The sequence below is a fragment of the Rhinolophus sinicus genome, linkage group LG09, assembly GCF_036562045.2.
Source record: "Rhinolophus sinicus isolate RSC01 linkage group LG09, ASM3656204v1, whole genome shotgun sequence".
In the NCBI taxonomy this organism is placed as follows: domain Eukaryota; kingdom Metazoa; phylum Chordata; class Mammalia; order Chiroptera; family Rhinolophidae; genus Rhinolophus; species Rhinolophus sinicus.
In genome coordinates, this window is record NC_133758.1 from 17,312,837 (window position 1) to 17,328,174 (window position 15,338).

At 37.6% G+C, this 15,338-nt stretch overlaps 1 protein-coding gene across 3 annotated transcripts in view; it reads right to left on the minus strand.

Moving 5' to 3' along the window:
• The window catches only part of DCC (DCC netrin 1 receptor), a 1,035,569-nt gene that overhangs the window by 580,952 nt on the left and 439,279 nt on the right, over nt 1-15,338 (minus strand). The gene's annotated exons all lie outside the window — the stretch shown is intronic.

A 15,338-nucleotide genomic window follows, 5' to 3' on the forward strand; every position in this document is an offset into this window, starting at 1 on the left:
TACCCAAGAGTAATAATGTACTCTCATGACCTGGGGTGGCATGGTGTTTTACCAGACTTTATTCCTGGGATTGCAAATATATGTGTATTTCCTCCCAAATCAAATAAATAAAGTTGAGAAGGCCACGTGCTCTCTCTGCTAAACCTCCTAAATGGGAACAATGGAATAGAAAGTTCAGTCCACTGGGTACATAAGAACTCTATATCCTTTTGGTTTCTTCTTCTGTTATAAAATCCTATGCTATATTTTCTGCCCTTAAAAAAAAAAAATAGAAAAACAATCTAATAAATAATCAATTCATAAAAGCTACTTTTTATGAGCTTTGCTGCTCTGGGGCATATTCTGCTGCCAATGACGCTTTAATTAAAAAAAAAAAAGAATCTCGAGATTCTGGTTTGGGAGCAGGTACAAAAGACCGACACTGCCTGTGAATTTTCATGCCTTGATCTTTCCAACAGTCTCTCCATGCCCTACACCAGGTTCACAGTTACTGGATTTAATTTCAGCTGCTCATGGAGGGGCGCTATTCCCATCCTTGATTATGAGCAAAGTTTCCCTGTAGAGTTGGAGAAACAGACAACACTGGTCAATTCCACACGCGGTTGGCAGGATTTGTGAAAACTGCACCGGCAGGGAATCGTTCTTTGTTTGAAACAGGAGAGAGGCTCTAGCTTATTTTCCAAAGGAAACAGCAACACATAATTAACTGGGGCAGGCATGACCTAGGGCAGATGGCCACAGCAATCCAGTGGGGATCACATTGTAGAACAAAGATTCCTGCTGGGCAGTACTGAGCCTCAGAATAGGGAGGGACTGACACAGCTTTCTCCAAAACTGCATAAGTTTAAGATACCTTAAGTTTGTGTAAAACACCTCCTAGAAAACACACACACACACACACACACACACACACACACACACACCACATACACACAGTACCTTGGAAATTTTTGCAAAATAGAGATGAAATTCAACAGCAGCAAAAACCAACAATAATGCTGTGATTCAGTAATAATGGCAAATAGTTTTGAGAGTTTAGACTAAGACAGATATGCTAAATTCTTTAAAGCATTATTCAATCCCATATTTGAAACATTTCTGAGGGTACATACTATCTTTGCTGCCTTTTTAAAAATAATAGAATTTAATCATAAAGAAGTTGTGGGATGTTCCTGAGATTATTGTTAAATTGACACACAAAGTATTTGAGTGTGAATATACAGAAAGAAAATGAAATAGAATTGAAAGCCCCAAAATAAATTGATATACGGAGGGTGTCAGAAAAACTGTATATACATTTTAAGAAAGGGAAAAAAACAAAAAACTGCTGGGACAACTGGGCATCCATCTTGAAAAACATGAATAAAGTCAGAGCCTGACCATAACCAGTGAAACTGGATAAATTTCAATGCATAAAGGATATAAATATAGTATAAATACATATAGCAAGAACTAGAATAAACCAGGAATCCTTGTGTAATCTGGGAAGGGAGAAAATCAAAAGTATTTATGTACTGATGGTTAATTGACTTACAGATGAAAAGCAAAAATTAAAAACATTAGAAAATCAAATCAATGAAGCTTTCCCTCTTTCTCCTCCCAAATACAGTATAAAAACTGTCTTCCTCTGCTTTACCATGTCCAAATAAGTTATAACACAGAATAATCAGCAGGCACTAATTAGTATCAATTCATACAACTAGATTCAAAATATCTCATCTGGAGGAATCTTAGAGATAACTGCATCCTACCCATGTTTTATAGATGAGAAAATGTGGCAAATCACCTGCTCAAAGTCATAAAGCTAATTAACGCTTGCTTCTTTCAACTGGGGTATTTGTGCTCTTACAGACTGCCTCACACAAGCAAAGCAAAGCAGACAAAATCATTTTGTAGTTAGGATAATAAACTTAATCCCACAGTCTAATCAGGGAATCAATAATTATTAATGACACTCTGTTTCAAGCTTTTCTACAAACCAGATCATTGTATACTTTTTACATACATTAACCTGTTAAGTAAAGTGCTGTCATTTTACTCCCATGAGGAAATGGAGGCACTTATTCAAGATCACACCTCTGCCTCTCATTAGAAGCCTGTGGACAGTAAGTTTGTTGAATACCAGCTGAATGCGACCATAACAAGTTCAATGTCAGTTCCTCCCACTTCCCAGATGTCCAAAAGAAATCAGTTCCATCTATTCCGGACGAGAAATTTGATGCTCTTCCCTATGCCTTTTTCAAATGTAGCCATATTCAGAATCCTATTTGAGTCTAATCTTGTAAGTAAAGCTTTTTTCCCTGAAGGACTCTTATCCTCGTGGATCTTCCTCTTGTCTAAACTACTGAGTAATTTAAAGTCTGCATCAAAAAGTATACTTGCTATTGAATTGATCTCTAAATGATTTTATGTGTTTTGGTTTGATTGGTGCAAGTAACTTGCAAGCCAATAGAAGACATTAAGTGTCCTTACACGAGTATACTCCCAGAGCATCTAGCAAGGCAAAACCTCAAGAAATGTTTTCTGAATACCTGATTTCTTAATGATCCCAAGTCCCAAGCCTATACATTGCATCTCAGTATCATGGGCCTTTCCCCAACTTGTGTATGGAGTAACAATATTTCTTCCTAGCTCAAGTCCACCATCCTTTTATGAATTATACTCCTGCCCATCCAAGATTGCAAGAAGACAAGGCAGGAAGCCCTGTTGTCTCTTTGGCTGGTCATTTTTTTTACTCTACTAACTGAAAAAGTACAAGTCAAGCTGAAACAGCCTTCACCTTTGTGCATTTTTATTCCTTTCCTTCTCTCTTATATCACTCTCTTCTCAAAAATTAAAGTGATAGATTAGGATTAGGTTTGTCATTGGGAAATTGTCTCTATTCCTTGTAATTTGCCTTTACCCTGTACTTTTAGTTTGGCTTAGAGAATTTGCCCAAGTGCATGTATGTGTGCATGTACTGGGGAAGGGAGTGATCACAGAGATGAATTGATGACAGCGTCTTTGTATATAGATGCTGTATATAAAATTGTCATTTGGCAATTTGTATATACACGCTTTGTATATAGAATTGTCATTTGGCAAGTAGTTCGATGGCTTCGTAATTTGAAACTGAAAAGATAAATTCCATGCCTCATTATGGCTACGCTGTTTGCTAAAATATTTCTGTTCTGATAATCAAATAGCTACTAGTGTGAGACTTCAAGTGTTGTGATGTCCCCCAGTGGACCATCTCGATATCCAGAAACTAACAGGCCATTTGAGCAGGGAGTTTCCAGATTTTGCTCCAGCATAATAGCTCACCTTGATTCTGAAACATTTTGACCCTATTTCTGGGTAAATAAGTTCAAAGGTAAGTCTGAAACCCAGAGATCTATGCAGGAAGAGAATGGCTAAGTAGCAATACTCTCAAACCAGGTCTAAATTGAGAACGTAAAACATATTTCTAGTTACATGTTACAGGAGAGGATTTCATAGAAGGAACAGATGGGAAAGCAAAATAATAACAATGCCAAAAATTAGTTCCAAATTGAAAGACTTTGAGAGACCATCTCAGTAGAAAGTGTTCCATAGAAGAATGGACACATGTTATCTACTCGTATGATGTGAGGAATCTACAACATAATGCTCATGTGCTAAAGAGGTCAAACGTTTGACTTCATGGTGGTCCAAATCCACAACCCTATTCCCTACATTTTCACCCTCTGACAGGTTCATGTGCCCACCTCCAATCTCAGCCATCCACTTTTTTGCATAGATCTCTGCTGGAAATCCATCACATACACTTTCAATTTCGAAGACCATAGAGTTTCCATTGGAGGTACCCTTCCACCACTGCTTATTCCAGTCGAGGTTCAGCCATCAGCATTTTACTATGTCTCACTTTCCGAACTAGAAGAATTGGCTCAGGCCAGGTACAACACTTTGGAAAACTCCCAAACTCTGCATATGAGACTAAAAGAAGCATCCACCAGTGTATGCGTGGTGTGGACCAGGGGACGGTTATAGCTTAACTCTTTGAAGCTCAGAGCCTCTTGATTAAACTCTTTCCCTTCCATCGCACTATGGTCCATAAAGAAGTTTAGTGGTCCTTTTCTTTAAAGCATGCTTTCTGTGAGAGAAGTGAGTCACATTTTTTACCTGCTGAAATCAATCAAATCCCTGGAAAGGACAACTGATACTGGTGCCATTACTTCTGCCATTTGCCATTGCTTCAACTGAAGGATTTATTTTGGTGGCTCTACACTAAGCTCTATGATGGAGGACCAGCATTTTACATGGAACTTGAGCATTTTAACGGAGACCTCTCTGTGTTTTCTGGAAGTTGTGTCTTTCATGATGCTGGAGCCAGGCTTGTGGCCTCTGTGTACTCCAGAGTTTTGCAGGGTCTTCTTCCTGGGGGGTTGGGGCTGGACTGCTGTTGGAATCTTAATATAATTTCAGTGCGGCCACTGCTGCATTTTTGTCCACTGTTGCATTGCATTATAATGGCTTTTTCTATTTGATCAAGGAGAATTGCTAAGCTCATCCACAATAATTATGTTACCTTTATATTTCACACTTAAAAAATAGTGTCAATATAAAGCTCTCTTTCAGAGTACCTACAGTTCACAGAGAGGGTTTTAATGAAGAAACGTAAGCCAATTGGGCAGCTCAGTCTTCTTTAAGATGTGTTGCCTTTTCCTGGTAACACATGGAAAATACTGCAGGAAATTGCTCTCAGACCTCTCCTAGGGCCTGCTTTTAAGCTTATTCTGTGTCCTCTCTGTCTCTCTTTCCCCCAAGGGAACTGGAATGCATCTCAGTGAGTTCATTTTTCAATGACATCTTGTCAAGAAGGGAGTCGGTGTTAGCACAGATGAATACCTCTTGGACAGGTCTTTTCATTCTGTTAAGCAGAAAAGTGCCTTTCTTTAACAGCAAATTCTTCTCTTTTCTTGACCAAAGAATATTTTCTGTAGTTACTTCATGGAATATACTACCTGTAAAGCACAAATCCTGAGCCATTCACTTAAAAACTCTTGTTCAGAGATTTTCATGGACAAAATCAGGTCTTTTTATCTCATAGACATCACTGGGAGACAATCTCAAGAAGAAACCCTGACTTTCTCCGAGTTCACAAGGACGGGACATGAATAAAAGAAGCAACATAATATATCTCCAAAGAAGAATGAAGTTTAGCTTTAATTTTACATGGATCTGCTTTTTTTTCTTTGGACCAGCCCATATTTATTTGTTCCACTTCTTTTTCATGATACAGGGATACCAATACTGATCTAAATCTTCTTGGCTTATGGCATAACCTCAATACATATTAGAGAAATAAAGGAATCGATGAATAACATGGTGAGTTAATGTGAGGAAATAGTCACAAACTGCTTTGGAATATAACACAAAATAACACAACAGTTAGGAGGCAAATTACTATGTGTGAGTGGGGACAGTGTATTAACTAGAACAAGGTGGAGATGACTTACTTTAAATGACGATGACTCCTGTACTGAGTGCCTACACAGAATCCTGGGTTAGTCCCAACTAACACTTGGAAGGTCCTCAGGACTTCTAGATTTAATATGCACTTCATCTCCCCAACACACACACACACACACACACACACACACACACACACACACACACACACCTCCATCAGTCTTGATCCCTTACTCAATTTTCACTGTTCTCAGCATCCAATCACTACATAACATATTGTATATTTATTTATCAATTTGTTGATTTTCTCTATTCACCATTAGAACACTAGCTCCACCAGATAGGCGATTGTTTATTACCATGTCACCTAAAAGAGTGACTAGTTATATCACTATCAAATATTCAACAAATATTTGTTGAATAAATAGCTGAATGAATCTATAGTAGATGAAACCCAGAATATGCATTTTCTGATTATAAATCCATAGTTCATTCCAGTATACCACATTGTCTCCCTGTAAATCTAGTTTGCCACTGTACACTCTGACACGCAATGTTATAAAACAGAATCAAATAATGAATCTTGGATAAGTGATGATTTCCTGTTTATATAGTCAAAACGAATGTGGCTTTTTGGCTCACTGCTCTCTACCATTTCAGGAGAAGCAGAAATCAGATTATTCTGAGTATCAAAGAGTAAAAAAAGGTGTACGTAGATTAGATGCTTGTTAGAAGCAGAAAAAATATGACAAGATTCCATTTACTTAAAAAAATTAAAAAGTACTATATTATTCCACATCACTTAACAGCATACCAAGTATTAACAGAAATTTGCCTTTCTTAGGAGATGGAGAGACACCTGTTCATCTAATGATGCATTTGCTTCACTGGGCATTCCTGTATCTCAGAGACTGGTGGCACTGGGTATGTAGTTAACAGTGTGTTGAGGACTTCCTGTATTCCAAGCAATGTTCTAAGTGCTTTACAACTGTTACAATGTTTAGTCCTCATAACAACACTATGGGGTTGTCACTTTATAGACAAGAAAATTGAGCAGAGAAAGAACAATTCCTTTGCTCAGGGTCATACAGTTGAGAGGTGGTGGACCTACTCATTACTTCTGACTTCAGAACCCATGCTTGTTAACATGCTAACGATAACGTTGCCTATAGAAAAACCACTCCTGGAAGATGAGTCAGCCTCAAATGCTGCCTACATCACCTGGGCTAGTCCCTAAACAGTAGAAAAAAAGTTAAGATCTGTTTCAACAATCTGCTTCCGGAAACCGGGTTAAATTTTTGCATCATAAGCAATAGACCCAATTGAGGCTAGCATGCGTGCAATGTGGGTGGTGTTTTAATAGGTACTGAGTAATGAAAAATCCTAAATATAACGTATGTTATCCTAAAAAATCATGTGAGACTTCCTTTCTCTTACTAACCTCGTAACTAAAGGAAGAATTAGAAATGTTACAAAGGAAGCAATGACGTTTAAGGCATCCATAGAATCATTGGACACACTTAAATTTAACTTTTAATGATTAGATAGTATTAAAATGATAAAAACGTCTTTACAATGAAGCACTTTCTTAATAATTATTAAAATAATTTCATCTTTACATGTTTGAGCAAAAATTAAAATTTCCAGGGTATTCTCCAGCTTCAATCTTTGTATTTCTTTGTTTTATATTTCACATTTGGATGCATGGATCAGATGTGCCTTCTTGACATCTCACCAAGTTCTGCTTTTTTGGAACCCAAGTGTATATATATATAAATGTCATCTTCCACACCAAGCCCTCTCCAGTTAGCAGGTAAAAAAAGGTGAAAAAAATTATTTATACACCCTTAAAGCCAAATCAACTTTGAATTGTTTAATTAGTAATTAGGAAAATCTATTTAACATTTTACATGTTATTTTACATTTGTATCTTTGCATAGATATAGTACAAAAAGTCATATTCCTAATACGTTTAGGTATTATTTGTTCTGTGCTACATATAATTTTTTGGAACCAATATGATTTTTTTATATAATCTTGGAGAAAGAAGTCACACGGACCCACTTTGTATAGCTCCTAAAAAATGTAAAAATCTGAGGTTCTTGCTACCCTCTTTTCTTACCTCTCTAGGATCCCTTTCTAGGTCTTATTATCCATATAAAGAAGGCTCTGAAATTTATGACTGTAATCCTGATTTTACACAGGAGTTCTGGGCTTATATATCTATTACCTACGTGACATTCCCACTTGGTTTTCTAATAAGCACCTCAATATTAACCAAGTTCAAAGTAGAATAATTTTTTCCAAACTTGTTCTCCTCCAAGTCTTTTCCATCCTAGCTAATCAAACTATTTCAGTTAGATGTTCAAGCCAAACAGCTATGAATCACCCTCAATTTTTGTTTTCCCTCATGCCCTGCCTGCAGGTGCATTTCCTAGTAGTGGACCATGAAAGGAGATTATTGTTCAAGTGATTTACTGGGGGACTGCTTTACTGCAGTAGTTCTCCACTTGACCATGCACCAGAATCACAGCAGGGCTTGCTAAAACACAGAATCCTGGACTCCATTTGCAGAATTTCTAAGTAAGTAGGTCTGGGGTAGGATCTGAGAGGTTATATATCTAACATGTCCCCAAGTGATGCTCATGCTACTTTTCCCAAGACCATACTTTGAGGATTGCTGCTGTAGGGAAGAAGGGAATGAGAGGAAATGGAGAGAGGGTGGTGAAAAGCAAAACTGTGGCCTCAGATGGAACTGAGTGATTGACAGAGAGGCAAGCATAAGCTCTTGGGAGCCAACACTCTAAAGGTTAGAGGATGATTCTCCAGCTAGCAAAGGGTACCTGGACAGGGCACAAATCGCATCTACTACATCCCCTAATCCATTTCTCAGCAAGCCTTCCACATCCATCTCCAGAATAAGTCCTGAATATAACCACTTCTCACTATACCCACTGCTAACACCCTTGTTCACTATCGCTTCTCACCAGATGGTGATTCCTTCCTCAGGCAGAATGGCTTTTATAGAGTTGTACCTACGGCAAGAGCCAAATTTCTGGTATGGACAGTCTAGGGTCTGCAAGCGGAAATAACGACCTGTAAGTTAAAGAAGCTGTAGCTGCAAATTCAAGGTCAATGTCTGAAACTAAGACCTGATGAAATCACCTTAACTATTCAGTTTTATTCTCCTACAATGCATTCTCCATGAAGCATATATATATGGCAGATCTTGTCATCTCTCCATGCTTCTACAGTTTTCTTAGAAGAAAATCAAACTTCCTCCCATGGCCACCAAGACCTTGGGTTTTTCAGACTCATGGCATTTGCAACTTTCTGTTTTCCCTTCCTTAAAGTTCTTCCTCTAATATCACTCCAAACCTCACCACTAACTTTACCACACAGAGATACAGATGGATGACTGCTTTGTATCACTCAGGTCTCAGCCCAAATGCCACCTCCTCAAAAAGCCCTGGACAGCTCTTTCCATCTAAAACAGCTCCACACCCCTGGTCCCTGTATCACCTTATCCTGCTTTAGTTCCTTCATAGCACCTAACGTATCTGAAGTTATGGTTTATTAACCTGCTTCCCTGTTTACCATGCCTCTCTTTATGAGAATATGAGTCCCACAAATGCAGACTGTTTTTCAGTTCACAGCTATGCTGAGCACCTAAAGATTGTTTGGCACATAGTAGGAGTTAAATAAATACTGTTGAAAACATAGATGAATAATGTACATGGTTTGAATGAGGACAATATTTTACTTCTTAGCCTTCAATTGCTCTACTGTCTATGGGTCTCTTTTATTAGTTATTTTCCTTGAGGTCATTCATGGTCATTTCAGATTTGAAAGATCCCAAGAATCGATCTGATCATGACTAATCAGCATAGTTTATATCTCAGACAGTTTCTTTAGGACAATGAATATATCTTCATTTTGACAGCTGGACCATCCATCAGAAAGACAGATCAAGCTGATTAGTTTGACCAAAGTGACATTGAGAATATAGGTGCCACTGAGAATTTAGGCATGGTGTAATTGCATCAGTGCCTGGATACTAGTTAATCAGAAAACCAATCTAAGAAAATGTAATTGGTGGAATTTCTCTATTTAGAGCATCACTTGTCTGCTTCATAGAGACAGACCATGAGGCCATGGCTAGAAAAGCCAAAGCAAAGCGAGAAATAAAACATTTATTCAGGCAAAGAGCAAACTGTACCCAGAGAAATTTCAGAATTATATGAAATTGAGATCCAGGAAAGCTTCTGGGGGGACATCCGGGCACTGAATACCTGGGCAACAGAATATAAACCAGAAAAAGTCACCCCTTTACACAGGATTTCTTTTATAGTCTTTCTTCCAGGGAAGTGATTCGTGATCTCCAGTCCAGCAGCATCAGCTGGTATCAACAGAATCCTAAATAAATCAGGGTCCACCCCTCACCAGCTAAATGAGAAGCCCTGGGTGTAAGACCCAGAGCTTTGTGCTTTAACATGCCCTGCAGGGGATTCTGATGCTTGCTCAAGTTTGAGAATCCCCTTTGCTGTGCAAGTGCCAATCCACTGGTGGTGGGAAGAGGTGAACGGTACCTGGGTTTTGGGTTAAAGGTAGCTGCAGTTGGAAGTGCCAAGTTCAAAATGAAGTTAGAGTCTGACACTGTGCTTTTAATTCATCAGGCAGTCCTCAGCAAAATGCTTTTCCCACCTATTGTATCTTGCATGTAGAAACAAAACGTAAAATCTGATCTTAATATCACAGATGCTGTTGTACAAACTAAAGGTGGAAAGCACTCCAGAGAAGTACAGTGTTCTCAGAATGATGAATACTAACTATTACAATCCTGAGAGATATGCTAGATTCTGCTCTCAGCATACATTTCTAAGCAATCATAGTCTATTTTGCCAAGTTAAGACGCTCTAGCTGAATTGCCTTAAATACATATTTGATAATATTCAGCAGTGTTGTCAGAAGAGGGCTGGTGGGGAGGAGCTCAGTTTCTGAGGAAACACCAATCAGCTCATCAATCTGCCTAGTTTTGCAATCATTTCCTCTAATGAGAGGTCTATAATTGTCACTCATGATGACTTAACATGTCACTGTTGATTAGTACAGGAGACAATCATTTCTCAGGAGCACAGTGACACACAGCTCACCACATCCAGTCTTTGCTCTCCTTGTGCCTAATTGGTTGGGTAGCTGTAAAGTTCTATTGTGATAAATGACAACTCCAACACTCACATGCAAACACATGTGCTTGAGTACACATGGATGCACACTTCACCACCTTATTCAATAGAGACGCTTTGCATCAATTAAAAACTAAGGCATTTTTTCCCTCTTACTGTGGATTCACTTGTATATTTTCCCCTACTAAATAAAAGGTTTTTATAGGGAGTAGAATTTGGTTAAGGGAATTTGCAATTTCTTCTGCCTTTCAACTCTGCAAAGTGACTTAACTATATGTAGCCTATATATTACATATATATGTATATACATATATACACATATACATATATACACACACATATGTGTATATATACACACACATATACACACATCTATGTGTGTGTATATATGTGTGTATATATGCATATATGTGTATATATATGTATATGTGTATATATGTATATACACTTAAACATACCATGTTTCCCAAAAAATGAAACCTAGCCAATCAGCTCTAATGCGTCCTTTGGAGCAAAAATTAATTTAAGACCCGGTGTTATTTTACTGTAACATAAGACACAGTTTTATATAATAAATATAATATGCTATGCTATGCTATGCTATGATGTGATATGATACCTGGTCTTATATTAATTTTTGCTCCAAAAGATGCATTAGAGCTGATTGTCCGGCTAGGTCTTATTTTGGGGGAAACATGGTATATGTGTGTATGTATGTGTGTATATGTGTGGTTTTTTTTTCCCTGTGATTCCTCTACATGTCCCTTTATCCAGCCAGGGTAACCTTGTCACATTCAGTTACGTAAGTAAAGTGCACGTCCATCTTTACTTAACCCTCTTAACACATTCTTTCTGTTTCTCTAATACTGACCCATCTTCTAAGATTCTCTTCAAATTCTAACTCAAGTTCTGTTTTCTCCCAAAGTGTTGATGAACTATTTTAGTTCATCTTTCCACTTCCTGAACTCATGCAATTTACAGTTTTCCTGGCTCATTTATCATTTATAAAATACATTGCTTTGAATTATTATATAATGCTGCCATTAGATAAACTCTGTCAACGTTAGATCCTTTAAGTTAGGGACTATGTTCTATGCGTTATTCCTGTGCTCCAATTCACATCCAGTTCATCATAGGAATTGAATAAAACTTGTTAAATTGTTGTATTTGAAGGTTTATACCAAACTGTGAGCAGACTAATGATAGCTAATTTCCTACCATACAAAGTAGGAGGTCACCTTTTAATTTCTTTCTGAAATCTTCTATGGAAAAGACACACCTAACACAATCACTGAGAATAATTAGAGAATTTGTTTTTTTCTTTATGAATACAGCAAGTGTTGTCTTCAACAACTCTGCAAATCCATCAGTCATCAGAAAGGGATTCAAATACATTCAGTAAATCTCACTTTCGAAGGTAAGAAAGTGGAACCATATTTTAAAACTTATTTCTTCAATAAAAATGTCAAAGCAAAAATATTCTTGGTGGGCCAGGAAAAATTTTTTTGTATAAAATTCATTATCCCCTAAAACGCCAAATGAATGCTTAACTTCATAAAATTAAAAGATAAGAATAGAAAACACCCATCCAAAAATTGCTAATGAACAATTTCAAAAACAAAGAAATGCAAATTGTATTGTATTCTTTCCCAAGGTATCTATCTGAATCTTCTTTGAACAACTATGAAATATTACACCAAAGTAAAAATGAATTTTTAACAATAAGAATCATATCATAAAGATGTTTAATTTGAGTCAATAAATGTGACTTTTAAAGATGATCCATTTTAAAAAATCAGTTTTTAAGGAGTCATTATATGTAATAATAAATTTAGTCTGAAAATATTTCAGTTTGTTAAAGTGAAAACTCTCTTTGCTTTGAAGCCAATTATGGACTAATGTTTATGACCCCCCCACACACACACTCATATGTTAAAATCCTAACCCCCAATGTGATGGTATGAGGAGATAAGGCCTTTGGGAGGTGACTAGGTCATGGGTGGCATCAGTAGCAAAAGAGACCCCAGAGGGCTCCCTAGTCCCTTCTGCCATGTGAGGACACAGCAAAAAGATGGCCATCTATGAACCAGGAAGAAGACCCTCACCAGACACTGAATCTGCCAGTGCCTTGATCTTGAACTTCCAGCCTCCAGAACTGTGAGAAATAAATTTCTGTAGCTTATAAGTCTCCCTGTCTGTAATTCTTTGTTATTATAGCAGCCTGAACAGACTGACAAAGCCATCATTTCAATTTCAGGGTTAAAATTATCTACTTGGTGCGTGATACGATATCATAACCAAAATCAAAACAAAATCTGCCTCTCAAAAATATTCAGTGATGAAATATCACCTTATATATTTCTGATGCAATGAAATCAACAATCGCTTATTTTAACCTCTGAGTGAAACAAATGTCTATCAGCAACATTTTCCCTCCTAAAAATCTACATTTTGAAATTAAAAGAATATATGTTTGAAAGGCGGGGGGGGGAGGGGGGGAACAAACTAGAAGTTAAATCACTTTGAAATAGAATGGCGTTCTCAGTGGTACTTTAAAATTGAGTTATTCTTGTTTTGGAAACCAAAAGGACTGTAATGTAAATTGTGTTTCCTTGAGGATTTATGAAAACAGCCAGTTCTTCCTTGGCTGTATATGAAATTGAGTTAAATTACCCACTACGCCAACTTTAGTAATTATAAAACAGCCAAAGAATGTTAAATAACCTGAATTCAGTCATCTATGTCCGTGAATCCATTGGCAATTAAAGTATGCTTTAAAAGGCCGTGTTGTCCGTGAAAAACATTTAAACTAAGAAATGTAAGAAACATTTATTGCTAACCATTCCGCTTCATGGAATTTACAAAGGAAGAAATGTTTTAACACTAGGCAGTAACGTGAAAGGGACATCAGTTATATGTGTGTTTATATGTATGGATGTATATATATGTATATGTGTGAATACATACATATTAGGCAATTGCATAAGCCAGTTTTGTCCAGTCAAACCTTTTTTCTCTGGAGTCTATTGAATGTATTGGACAACTATGACTAGTATCTTATCTAGTCATAAGAAAGACCATATAGCTATAGGATAAGAGAAAAAAAGTGGTGTCACCTAGAAACACATTTCTTTTCTAATTTCTCAAGTAACTGTTTGGGTGAGGTTTGATGCAAGCATTAAATCATTTTGTAAAAGAAAATAAAGTCATGGAAATACTATATCAAACCTATTTTTCACAAATGGGTTGGCGCAGAAAGGACACCGCAGCTTGGGTGCTCGTTATAAGAGTTATAAACTAAGACGTTCGGACACTCGCAGGCCAGCTCTCACGGCCACTTGTACAAACACTAAAATTTGAGAAACACTGCCTGAGATCAGTGGTTCTCAAACTTCAGTGAGTATCAGACACACCTTTAAGGCGTGAGAAAACTCTGATTGCTAGGTCTCCCTAGAGTTTCTGATTCATTCAATCCTGAATGGGAACTTCTAGTAAGTTTCCAAATAATGCTCGTGCTTCCAGTCTGGGACTGCACTTTGAGAACCATCGCTTCCATCTTCCTTAAACATCACGTTTTTTCAACTGTGGTATCAAGCCAATTGGACTTTCAGCTATTTAACAACTTGACTTCCTGAGAAGGGCTCAAGATGCTGATGGAAGGTGGATCTATAATGCTGTAAACAGAAGAGGGCATGTGGGCTAATCTCTGATTATGAAAAGTGCAAAGTCGAATGTGTTCCTACCTGTGTGGAAGCTGAGCCTTCCTCCACCCCTTGGTGAGCTGCAGGTGAGAACTGATTGTCTAACAGCTGCTTTGCCTCTACTCAAGCACGCGGTCCCTATGAGTTCTGGAGCCTGGCAGGTCAGGCTGTTCTTCTCTGACCTGTTTATACACCTGTTCTTCTCTGGTGTATAAAGGGCATTGGACAGAGTGTGTGCTCACCATTAGTCACACATGTCACAACTGCCTGACCCCAGTAGGCCTTTGGATTTAAAATCACTCTATAAAGTGTGCCAGAAATGTTTTGGTTTGGAATTTTTTAGAACAGTTGCCTACAAATCATCCTCCCAGGCTCTAAAGAAAGCCACATCAGCCCTCCAGCGGATCTTTGGTTTGAGGACCACAGTGTTTATCAGTGTAATAACCATGAAGTATTTGCTTAGAAAATGGGCCTCAAGTACCCATAGAGGTGAACTTGCCATATGGAGGTAATTCATGTGGACTAGTAGCCAAGTGACGATAGGTTTCATTTCAGTGTAATTAAAGCTGAGGCACACTTTCTAGCAGTAATGAGATTCCAGAATGTTCTATCTGCTCAAACCTCTCTCAGTTTTTGATGGCAAAATCGTATCATTATTAAACAAGAGACTATTTATTTTCTTATGGCAGAAGGCTATGCATATGGCTAATCTCAGAGCAGTTTCATATCGTCAATGTATAAGTTTCAAATTTTAGGAAAGATATATAGCCCTGTTTAGTGATGTTTAGAATTGCCATCTGTCTTTCAGGGGACCAATTCAGTTATTCTTACTTACTACATTGGTAATGAAAGGATTTTATAGGCATGCAAAAAATAGGAAACTATATGAAACATGTGTCACTTGGCTAGAGCCAGCTTCTGTTTGCAAAGCCAATGGCCAATAGAAGAGTAATGAAGTTGCAAATAACTTTTAATTATTCTTGGAAAGCTTCTCCATGAAGTGATTATAACAATGATAATA